Below are 9,238 nucleotides of genomic sequence, written 5' to 3'. Positions count from 1 at the left end.
ATTATTTTTAAATTCCTATGTGCTTTTGTAAATAATTTTAGTAACTTTAAAAGTCACCATTAATTATCATTACATGTCAGAGGAACCTGGCTGGCTTCGTCTGAAGAGCATGAGACTCTTGATCTCGGGGTCACAAGTTCAAGCCCCCAGTGGGTGTAGAGATTACTTAAAAAAAAGAAGAAAAAGTCATCATTACATGTCAACTTACAGTAACAAATATGCATGCACTTCAACTGACTAATAGAATTTCAATATATAGAACACATAAGGGTGTGTTTCACTTTAAATTAGGGAGAATGAAAGCAAATATTCAGATAGTCACAGAGAATTTGAGTGACAGGTCCTACTGGCATAATGAAGTTGTTAGGCTGATTATGTGTGATGGTGACCTACCTGAATACACGATCATTGGTCATGGTCAAATTCAAGAATATGAGAAATGAGAGTAAAAAAAGCAATCAGCTTTTCAGCCTTACAACGGCAAAGACCAAAACCAGAGCCAAGGACTAGATTTTGGCAGAATATCAAGGCAAAAGGCAACGTAGATATCTCTTTCTAGCTGTTATCTGAAAATATTCTTCTGCATAAACTTAAAATAAATGGATCACTCTAGGGATGCCTGGGTGGCTCAGTCGGCTAAAGGCCAGACTTCGGCTCAGGTCATTATCACACGGTTCATGAGTTCGAGCCCCACATCAGGCTCCATGCTGACAGCTCAGAGCCTGGAGCCTGCTTCAGATTCTGTGTCTCCTTCTCTCTCTGCCCCTCTCCACTCTCCCTCTCTCTCTCAAAAGTAAACATTAAAAAAAAATTTTTTTAAAAGGGGGTGCCTGGGTGGCTCAGTCAGTTGAGCATCTGACTTTGGCTCAGGTCATAATCTTGTGGTCTATGAGTTCGAGCCCCACATCAGGCTCTGTGCTGACAGCTCAGAGCCTGGGGCCTGCTTCGGATTCTGTGTTTCCTTCTCCCTCTGCCCTTTGACCCACTCTCTCTCTCTTTCTCTCTCAAAAATATATAAAATTTAAAAAGATTTTTAAAAAAATAAATAGATCGCTGTAAAAACTCCTAGATATTAGGACAGAAAGTGGCAGCTAATGTGCATTGAGAACTAACTATCTGGTTGGTCATTGTACCAAAAACTTTACCTTCATCATCCAATTTAATCCTCCTGATGGCCATGAGGTCAGTACCATGATTATGCCCAACTCATGGATGGGGAACTGAGAAAGAACTTCACAAAAACCATACTCATTGTGGGTGATCCATACCCAGAATCTAGTTTAGTTTAATATGTGTGGAGTTCAGGTCAAGAACTTGCCACGAACCCTTGGCTTCCATAGAGAGGAGGGGAGAGAAAAAAGAATGTGTATGCTTCCCAGACACCACAGTATCCTAGGGGCTCATTGCCTAACCCATCAGCTATCAAGTGATGGGCAGTATGAAGGCCTGGGGAACATGGGTCAAAAGCAAAGAGTAGGAGTGATGAGAATAGTGAACAGAAGACGTTGCATTTGCAACAAAGGCACTGCCTTTGGCTTGGGTCCCATTCTCCTCATCTCTCTCCAGGACTATTGTATAAGACCGGAGACGGGTATCAAACTTAAACTAGAGGACAGAGACATAAAGCAAAGGTCTCATAGGGTCACCATGATTCAAACATTTCCTACAAAGCACAGCATATATGGTTTTGTGTATACAGCCTAACTAAATTCATGCATCAAAGTTTGAGAACCACTGAGCTGACATAAAAAAAAAGGGAAGGAAAATAAATTCATTTGTCTGGGCAGTCAAACCCGGCTTTTTAAAGAATGACTATCAATTCTCTTGTGTTGATGGTAAATGGGTGGGGAATCCCAAAATGTTTACTAGATCTCATTAATATTAAGTCTCTGTAACATTAAAAAAAAATTTTTAATGTTTATTTATTCCTGAGAGAGAGAGAGAGAGAGAGAGAGCATAAGGAGGGGAAGGGCAGAGCAAGACAGACACACAGAATCTCCAGGTTGTGAGCTGTCAGCACAGAGCCCGATGCGGGGCTCAAACCCACGAACCGTGAGCTCATGACCTGAGCCAAAATCAGATGTTCAACCAGCTGAGCCACCCAGGCACCCCTAAGTCTCTGTAACTCTAACTTTAATGCATGGTAAGAGACTTTACTTTCCTGGTGTTGTAAGGATTTAAGGAGTCACACCCTACAAGGGGATTCAGTTCTAAAGTCTGAGTGTAGATTAAGCTAAAGTTACAGTTTTCTCAAATTTTATCCTAAATTTTCTTTCTAGAATGCAAATCTGGTCACATCACACTCTTCCACAGAATCCTTCCATAGACTGAGTTGCTGATCTCTGATTTCACTGACAATAATTACAGGGGATAATAGGTGTTCAGTGAAACACCCCTTACCCCCAGTGGCAAGACCTTCCATGGCTCATCATCCCCCACATACAAGCATGTGACCCATGGGGATACAGGTCATAGTTTGGGGTTTATTGTTAAACTTGATTTGGGTCACCATTTAATTGGTCTGGTTAAGCCACATGGACAGTGTCACCTAATGGTTGCAACTTCAATCACCATAGACGGCATAATCCAAAGCCACTCAGACATCAGAAGTGTATGAGTTTCTAGGGTGCCTGGGTGGCTCAGTCGATTAAGTGGCCAACCCTTGATTTCGGGTCAGGTCGTGATCTCATGGTTCATGAGTTTGAGCCCCGCATTGGGTTCTGTGCTAACAGCACAGAGCCTGCTTTGGATCCTCTGTCTCCCTCTCTCTGCCCCTCCCCTGCTCGTGCTCTTGCTCTCCCTCTGTCTCAAAAATAAATAAACATTAAAAAATTTTTTTAAAAAGTGTATGAATTTCTATTAATCAGAAACAAGGGTGTGCTATTCAAATATTTGTACACTTAGGAGGGAAGTGAGAGGTGTCCCCGTTCAGGAGCTGCTCGAGAGTCAGGCACAAGCCTTTTCCAAATCTGGCCCCTGTCAACCTTCCAGCCACATCCCCTGCCACAACCCATGTTTACTACCCCCCAGCCCCCCCTTTACACTCAGTACTTGTCGCCTGCCATTCCTTTCCTTGGTCCTGCCTTCTACAGCTCTTCTTTGACGGTCCTCCCCAAAGACTTCTCTACAAGTTTTTCTTTCCTGATTTATTATCCCTCCCTAAAGTACAGTTCATCTTCTTTGACATCTCACTTAAGTCAACTATCACTTTTCTTAACTGTAATGTAATTAATTATTGACAGAAAGAAAGGAAAAAGAGGGAGGGGGAGGAGATAGTTTCGAATGGAGAATAAAGACTATTATAAATAAATGTAGTATGTGAGGCAGGTGTCTCTAAAATGGGTAGGATCAGAATATCAAAAAATATGATTTCTCCACACAGGCCTCCAGTTATGGCACAAATAAGTCATAGGAAGGCAAGGCACTGAGTAGGGAATACAGTCAACCGTGTCGTAATAGTGTTGTATGGTGACAGATGGTGCCTCCCTGGCGGTGAGCACGGCAGAACATACAGGCTTGTTGAATCACTATGCTGAATACCTGGAACTAATGTCAACTTGTATGCCAACTGTATTTCCATTAAAAAATGAAGATATTGGGGCGCCTGGGTGGCGCAGTCGGTTAATCACTGGATTCTTGATTTCAGCTCAGGCCATGATCCCACAGTTCGTGAGATGGAGCCCTAGGTCAGGATCTGTGCTGATGGGGTGGAACCCGCTTGGGGGTCTCTCTCTCCCTCTCTCTCTCTGCCCCTCCCCTGATCCTGCACACATGCATGCTCTTTCCCTCTCTCTCTCAAAAAAAAATTTAAGTGTTTATTTATTATAGAAAGACAGAAAGAGACAGAGCATGAGCATGGGAGGGGCAGAGAGAGGGGGAGACACAGAATCCAAAGCAGGTTCCATCCTCCGAGCTGTCAGCACAGAGCCGACACAGGGCTCGAACTCACAAACCGTGAGATCATGACCTGAGCCAAAGTTGGATGCCTAACCGACTGAGCCACCCACGTGCCAGCCCCGCCCCTCCAAATTTTTTTTTTTTTTAAAGTCAAGAGGAGCACCCGGGTGGCTCAGTCGGTTAGGACTCCGACTTTAGCTCAGGTCATGATCTCATAGTTCGTGGGTTAGAGCCCCATGTTGGGATCTGTGCTGACAGCTCAGAGCCTGGAGCCTGCTTTGGATTCTGGGTCTCCCTCTCTCTCTGCCCCTCCCCAACTCATTCTCTGTCTGTCTCTGTTTCTCTCTCTCTCTCTCTCAAAAAATAAATAAACATTAAAAAAATTTTTAGGGGCTCCTGGGTGGCTCAGTCTGTTGAGCATCCGACTTCGGCTCAGGTCATGATCTCACAGGTCGTGGGTTCGAGCCTCATACCAGGCTCTGTGCTGACAGCTCGGAGCCTGGAGCCTGCTTCTGATTCTGTGTCTCCCTCTCTCTCTGCCCCTTACCCTGCTCACACTCTGTCTCTCTCTGTCTCAAAAATAAATATTTAAAAAAATTTTTTTAAATCAAGATATTCTGGGACAATTGCAGAAAGTTGAATATGGATTTTATATAAGTTAATCCTTACTATTCAGAGTGTGAGCTGTTGACCATCAGCAGCATTACCTGGGTGCTTGTAAGAAATCTGCTTCATCCCCCACCTGAGGGGATTTATACGTACCCTAGAGGTCAAGAAGCACTGTATTAGACCAAAATAAAAAATCCTTTCTCCAGCTACAGCTCCTTACTATCTAGGAGTCCACAAATCTTCTCTAGAACATCTAAAATCACGTACATCTCCCTTCTCAGAGTTCACCTCCAACTTGTCTCTGTGCCCAGTCAGGTTTACCTGACAAATTCATCTTGCCCTTATAATCTTCACTCTTCTCTGCAAACTCCTATCCTGGGTTTAAGAGCTTTTAACCCCACCCTGTCCAGAGTTACATCACAAAGCATCCTCCATTCACTGGATTATGAAGGTCACCATGCTCCTATCTCTTCCTCTTCATTTTCAGGAGTGGGCACCAAGAGGGATTGTTTGGCCCAGCAAATGAATATTTGAGTATTTATTGCTTCACTTACCGCCCCCGTCCCATCCATTCACTCACTCAACAAACATTTGCTGAATTGTGATAAATGCAAGGTGCTTGCCAGGGGCTACATAATCTACTTAGATTAGAGATTCGAATCATTCTTTGAGTCTTCCTTTCAAAGGCTTTTCTTTCGCACTCTTCCTCTCAAAAACCCACACAACTGTTCTTATCTTATTTCCGTTGCAAGTCTCTAATTTTCTTGCGAGAATTTTTGATTAAAAAAAATTAACCTTATAAGCAACTGTCAAGTAATATACAGTCACGGCAGTTCCAGAAGCATCTATGTACTGCTGAATTTACTTTATCAACCCCAAATTTTGCTAAGAGGCCCTTCTCTTGCCCAATTTCCTTAGAAGTGTATTGCCTCCCCATCTGGCTGGGTTGCTTATTCTCAGGTTTCTATTTTAGGTTTTGTCCCCCAGAAAAAGCCCTGACACGAGATGTGAGTCCAGGTCGTCTGTCTGAGGTGGTTTCCACACAGCAGTCAAGAGTGTGACCCTGAAAGGAGGCCGGGCTTTATTGTGACCTGGTTTAGGAGTCCAGGAAAAACCATTGTTTCATCCTGACACACACCCGCAGTTTTCTCCTGATATACACCTGCAGTAAACTCGTATTCCCTGTGTTCAACTTCAGCTATTTCTTAAACGAATGCAACTCAGGGGTGCCTGGTTAAGCATCCAACTTCAGCTCAGGTCATGATCTCACAGTTGGTGGGTTAGAGCCCCCTGTTGGGATCTGTGCTGACAGCTCAGAGCCAGGAGCCTGCTTGGGATTCTGTATCTCCCTCTCTCTCTGCCCCTCCCTTGCTTGCTTCTCTCTCTGTCTCTCTCTCTCTCTCTCTCAAAAATAAACATTAAAAAAAAAAATGAATGCAACTCAAAAATTTAAGTATTAGCCAGAAATTGCTCAGAGGTAGCTCTTTCAGTGGTAGTCTTTCAGATTTCTACTTCTTAAGTCAGAGGGAAAAAGAGAATTGTGGTATTTTCACTTTTATTAGCTCTGGTTTGCATAAGACAGTGGTGTAAGCTGTGCTTTGAAGCTATGCCACGGCCCTGCCAGGGGCCCCACGGCCTCCTGCGAGGGTGGTAGTGGCCTGGCCCCAAAGCTGGGTCTGCTTTCTCCTTATCATGTTATTCCTGTTTTGTCAATGTGAGGATGACCATACACTATTATTTTAAAAGTGAAAACATATGGGTTCTTTTCCATTTTAATTTTTACAGCTTTTCTGTATCTATAAAAGTACATGATGTTTGCTATAGAAAACTCAAAAAAGGTAATGAGAATAAAATTAAAATATCACTTAGAGATAATCACTTTGAACATTTGATGTCTATCTTGCTTGTGTATTTATAAAAATTATACACATTTTTAATACAAAGTTGACACTACATTATACATTTAATGTATAACTGTTTTAATGCCTCCTAGGTGTAAAGTTTTTCACTTAAGCATTGCTTTTTAAAGATTTCAGTTTAGGGGCACCTGGGTGGCTCAGTCGATTAAGCATCCAACTTCGGCTCAGGTCACGATCTTGCGGTTCACGAGTTTGAGCACCAAGTCAGGCTCTGTGCTGACAGCTCAGAGCCTGGAGCTGCTTTGGATTCTGTGTCTCCCTCTCTCTCTGCCAACCCCTCTAAAAAAAGAAAGAAAGAAAAAAAAGATTTCAGTTTATACACTCTATAAGGTTTTACAAATGCTATTTGACATCTACAAGTAAAACTATTTTATAAAAAAGTGAAGCACTCATTTCCCTTTTTTAGATGGGTATACTTACATGTAAACCCACCAGTCTGTATTTTCTGGCCATCAAAAATTCTCTCTAGCTTAAATCACAGGAATCTACCCCAAAAACTAAGAGCACACTGTATCCACTGTATGTTAGCCAACTTGACAATAAATTATATTAAAAAAATTCTAACTTAAGAACTAGAAAGTAGCATTTCTAAAAAACAAGAATTTCTCAGCAGTTTTATCTAAAGATTGGCCTTTACAGGATGTGAACATTTTAAGATTTGATTCATAAGAACATTTACATTGACCTTTTGCTCAGTTTGCTTTGGAAAAGTACACGATGTGATGGATCTAAGCATTAGTAAATGCTTTTAATAAAAAATAAATTCCATTTCTCCTGGGAACAAGAGGTCATATTCTTTATTTGAGCAATGTTAGGTAGCTATAAGTTAAAAGAAAATCACAGAGAAATTACCGATTAAAAAGAACTTAAATTCTCTTCCCCCCTATAAAATGTGCCAGTTTATGGTCAGAGATCTCTCCTTCTCCAAGGAAAGCTCTGTTCTGAGATAGTCACAATGTATTCTCTGTTGAAAATTACTTGCTTTGTACAGTGATACACATCTTGAAACACACTATCAAAGATAACAACTTCCTGAGTTCTCATTAAAAGCCTGTGAGTTGGGCAGTCCAGAGTTACTATTCCATTTCATAGAGGAGTTTGGTTAAGCCATCTGCTAAAGTGGCCCTCAAGGACTCCCACCTGGGATTCATGCCCTTGTATAATCTTCGCCCCCTGAGTGTGGGCTGGACATAGGGACTTGCTCTTATAACCTACAGAATACAATATAGGTGAGCAGATGTCCCGTTGTGACCAGGTTCGAAAAGCCTACAATTTCTGTCTGCGGAACAGATTCTATTGTCGCTCAGCTTACATGCTTGGATGAAGCACGCTGCCATGCTGGGAAGTCTCACATGACAAGGAACTGAATCCTGCCAACAGTCACGTGACCTTGAAAAAGGATCCTTCTCCGGTTAAACCCTGAGATGACTAGAGTCCAACCTAGTCAATTCCCTGACTGCATCTCATAGGAAACCCTGAAGCTAAGCTCTGCTCAGATTCCTAGCCCACAGAAACTATGAAATAATAAATGTGCATTATCTTAAGCTGCTTTGTGGCAATTTGTTACCCAGAAATAGATAACTAATGCTAGGGATAAACTGAGACTAAAGGTAACCTGTCTGTGGAAACGGTTAAACATGGCCCCAAATTCTTTGACACTCCTGCCATCCAGAGCGGAGTTCTCTGTCCCCTCTACTTGCATCTGGGCAGGCTTGGGATTTGCTTCCAACCATAAAGTACACTGGAAGTGATACTATGTGATTTCTCAGGCTGGGTTGTTCAAAGGCCATGTAGCATCTATTCTGATTACTGAAGCCCTGAGCTGCTGTGCAATGAGTCCAACCACCGGGAGGCTGCCATGCTGTGAGGAAGTCCACGCCACTTGAGAGGCCTCATGTGGGCACTCCAGACCACAATCCCCACTGACCCTGCTCATCCCAGCTCAGGCACCAGACACATAAGTGAAGAAGCATCCAGAGGATTCCAGCCCCAGCCATTCAAGTTTTCCCAACTTAGTCATGAACATCGTGAGGCAGAGATAAGTCATGCCCACCATGCACTTTTGGAATTCCTAAGCATGGAGTTTCTGAGCATAACGAAATGTTTGGGGACGTTACTCCATTGTACTGATTTTGGGGGTGGTTTGTTACACTGTAATCGGCAGCTGGAACACTGCCCAATGTCACACAGCTTCTAAACAGCCACGTTAAAACTCAGATCCAGGTGTTCCGATCCTTACTTCAGCATTCTTTCCACCAGTCCAGATGTTGCCTTTTATCCGGGGCAGGGGGTGCTCCTTTCTCACTTACTACTAGAGAATCTATTCTGCAGTGGGGGTCAACTTTGAGAGCACATTGGAATCACTAGGGAAGCATTTAAAATACTGATACCCGGATCTTGTGCCCAAAGATGCTATTTGGTCTGGGGTGCAGCCTAAGTGGCAGGAGTTTCACAAAACTTCCCAGGTGGTTCTAATATATAGGCATATTTGAGACCTACTACTCTGTACCAACATGCTGATCAATGCAAAAAAAAAAAAAAAATCACACCTGGTAATGATCAAATCGATCCTTGATGATCCATCCTAATGGAATGACATAGAGGCACAGAGGATTCAAAAGAGATTATTTTAAAACCATAATTGTATTATATAAAGATTATGTGTGAGTGAGTGTGTGTATATGCATGAATGTGCACATGAGGACCATTGTGTGTGTGTGTGTGTGTGTGTGTGTGTGTGTGTGTGTGTATCTACGAGGCAGAACATTAGCTCTCCAACAGTATATGCAGACAGTGTGCTAACCATCAGGACC

The sequence above is a fragment of the Neofelis nebulosa genome, chromosome 12, assembly GCF_028018385.1.
Source record: "Neofelis nebulosa isolate mNeoNeb1 chromosome 12, mNeoNeb1.pri, whole genome shotgun sequence".
NCBI classification, from domain to species: domain Eukaryota; kingdom Metazoa; phylum Chordata; class Mammalia; order Carnivora; family Felidae; genus Neofelis; species Neofelis nebulosa.
This window is presented reverse-complemented; position numbering follows the sequence as displayed.